Source organism: Pseudomyrmex gracilis, unplaced genomic scaffold (assembly GCF_002006095.1).
Source record: "Pseudomyrmex gracilis isolate BER0280 unplaced genomic scaffold, ASM200609v1 scaffold_1332, whole genome shotgun sequence".
NCBI classification, from domain to species: domain Eukaryota; kingdom Metazoa; phylum Arthropoda; class Insecta; order Hymenoptera; family Formicidae; genus Pseudomyrmex; species Pseudomyrmex gracilis.
Window position 1 is genome coordinate 17,212 of NW_018021916.1, and position 3,300 is coordinate 20,511.

Genomic DNA, 3,300 nt, shown 5'->3' on the forward strand with positions numbered 1-3,300 from the left:
CTTGTTTAATAAACCATATCTTTCATTTTCGATTTTTAATTCACGTAGTCCGGGAACTTTCCGGACAAACTGTGTATACTTGGCGCGAAACACTACCATGGTTGCGTTCTCTTTTTTACATCTATTGAGCAATAAAGATAGAATGATGCAACAGCGCTAATAGCGCGCACCCCGAACGCAGCCCATGTCTCTTGATACATATCTATATTGCGTTCAATTTGAGAAGAGAAACCGAATGAGCAAAAATTTCGTGCACTTCCCTTAAAAAATTTTTTTACTCTACAGCCTTAACTGTCAAGTGTTCTACAAACAACAACCCGAACACACATCATTTTTTTACGGTGGCAAATTGTAAAAGAAGTTTGATTCTTAATAACATTAAACAAAGCTCTATCCATTGTTATATCAGAAATAATGCGACATTGTTTAGATTGAGATATACTATTATCAGTTTGAAGCGCAGGAGATTGATCATTATTTTTTGTTTTATCTTTTAAAGAAGCAGCTGAATGTAGTTCAATGAACGTATCAAAGCTTTTAGTATCATATGTGTGCAATAATACATCATTTATTATTGGAAACTGTGAATCAAACGAATCATTAATGCTTTTATCAGAATCTGTGGTTTTAGTATTTTTAAGATTTAGTATTTTAATATATTTGCGATTTAATATTTTTAAGATTAATCTCATGATCTTCAAAAGATAGATTGTAGTTTCTTTTTTTTTTCATCATTTTTTTGTCAGGTTTTCAGTAGAAAAATTAAAATATTTGCTATATCCAAGAATTTTTATATTATACAAAAAATTATTTTGTTTTAATATGTCTATATTTGTCGAGCACAAGTGTGGTTTACTTTTTGTACTTATTTTTGATATTTCTTTACAGATTTTCTTATCAATATTTCAGGACGTTACTATTTGAGGAATTGTTACAAAGATGTTACTATTTGAAGACAAATTATTATGAACATCCTTGATGCGATAAAGTAGCACTCGAGGTTTATCATTATTCAAATTTTTCTGCACGGTTTCTAGAAGCTCGGCGTCATCTATGAAATAAAATATAATTTGACGAAAACTTTTAAAAGGACAATGTAAAAACTGTTTTTATTTTTAAAGAGAACAAAAACTGTTATTTGAAATTCAACAAAATATACTAATGACAGAAAAAAAATAATTGAAAATCCAAAAAAAGGAAGGAAACCTAATAGCAATATTTGACAGATAGCAATACTTGTATAGAATTACAATATCAATTCAAAAAGTAACGCTTTTGTAAAAAATTATTGAACATAATTTGTTTTTAATTTTTTTCTAAAGCGTTTTAGCATATAAAAATTATTTTATTAAACAACTCAGTTGGTCAGAGTTTTGAAAAAATAATTATTTATTATGCAAAATTTTCAGAGGTATAATAGTATTTTTTAAGTATATAATATATATATATATATATATATAAGGTGTCCAGTAATTACCGTATCACCGTCCGTAGGCAGACAGAAAAAGTAAAACTGAGTCAAAAAGTCCTGAACCATTTTTTTCTATTACGTAATAAAGGAGTAATAAATCGCTCACGCACACCAAGCGCGTGGTTCACTGACGTGCGTTCGGCTAAAGATCAGCGCTGATTGGCTGGATTAATTTATTAATTACTCCTTTATTATATGTAATAAAAAAAAATGGTTAGAATTTTTGGACTCAGTTTTTTCTTTCTACTTACCTACAAACGATGATACGGTAATTACCAGACACTCTGTATATATATAATTGAACATTAGAAGATTTTCTAATTTTTTATTATTAAAAATTTTAAAACACATTTAACAAGAGATTTTGTTATTCTTCTTGAGAACGCACAACCAATTTTTTAACATTGTCCTTCTTTTGCCTCGTGTATCAACTAAATGTTTTTAAAAATTCTAGAAATTACACTATAAAGTTAATGCTGTAAAAATAATAAACTACTCACTATAGGAAGCTGTTAAAAGATTTTTACTCTTTGAGCTATCGTGCAACTTGGAACGCACTTGTTTATTTTTAGTAATAATTAATTGTTTTTTATTACAGTGTACTTTCCTGATTGCTTCACTAATGCGTACATTTTGTCTATTTTCTATACATAATCACAATCTGTAATTAAAAATATGTACATTTGCTAATAATATAACAATTAGATCTTTAGTTATTGACTATTTAGTTTATATTACACTTGATATGTTAAACTAATATTGTACATCTTATAATGCAGAAAATTTTCATAATTAGAAAGTCATAAACAAATAAAATTACATACATGTAGGATATATATGTACATACACATATATATACTGTGACGTGACACTTTTTGTGTGTTCGTCACAAGGACATTTCCGGCCGGCACAGGAGGCGGCGGGCTCGCGTCTTCTATTATTTAAGAAAAAGCAGCTCGTTAGGCTGCGTAGCGCAGGCAAATGCGCTTAATTTTGCAAAGGCGATGGGCGCCTATGTTATATTGAGCGAATATTTGGCGTACTACAATGCGTATTAATTTGTTATTGATATTTGTGGCGGTGCTAGTTTTCGTTCGTTCAGCAGCTGTGGACTTAGCAGCACGAGATGAGCAGCAGTGTGGATGAGGCTTAAGACGTAGGGATTTTTGAGAAATGACTCCGAGAAGTTTTATATTTTTGATTACTATATTTACAGGTGCTATATACAATGCGCTATTCCACGAGAACCGTGGATACACGTATAACAAGTTGTGTTTGATGTTAATTTATGTGGGCCCTGCAAAGAACCGTTTGTAGGCCCGGCGGACTACGATTGATCACGAGTCCGCTCCGGGGCCATCTTGCCACTGAATATGTGGCTTTGTGCGGGTAACAAACATCCGACGGAACGACCGGTGTGGCTCCGAGGTCGCCCTCTGGCGGCCGTTTCTGTGGAACCAATTTTGTGGTCCTTTGAGTGACGGAGTGTAACTCTTCTCGTCCTGCACCGGATGGTTGGTTTGTGTGGACTTTTCCTTCGTGACTGGCTCTTCCCAGTCGGAGTCAACCTGGATACTGGCTTCCTGGGTAGCAGTGGCTGTTTGTGATGCCTTATGGTGGTGCGCAGGAAGGCCGGTATTGGTACCCCTGGTGGTTCGGCTGGTGGTAACCGTTTGTACTGCCTGCTCTGATGGGGCGGGTTCCGTTTGACCACAGTACGATTCGACACCGCTCGATTCGACACAAATTTATTCGACACCAAATTATTCGACACCGTACGATTCGACACCAGATTATTCGACACCGTACGATTCGACACGAAATTATTC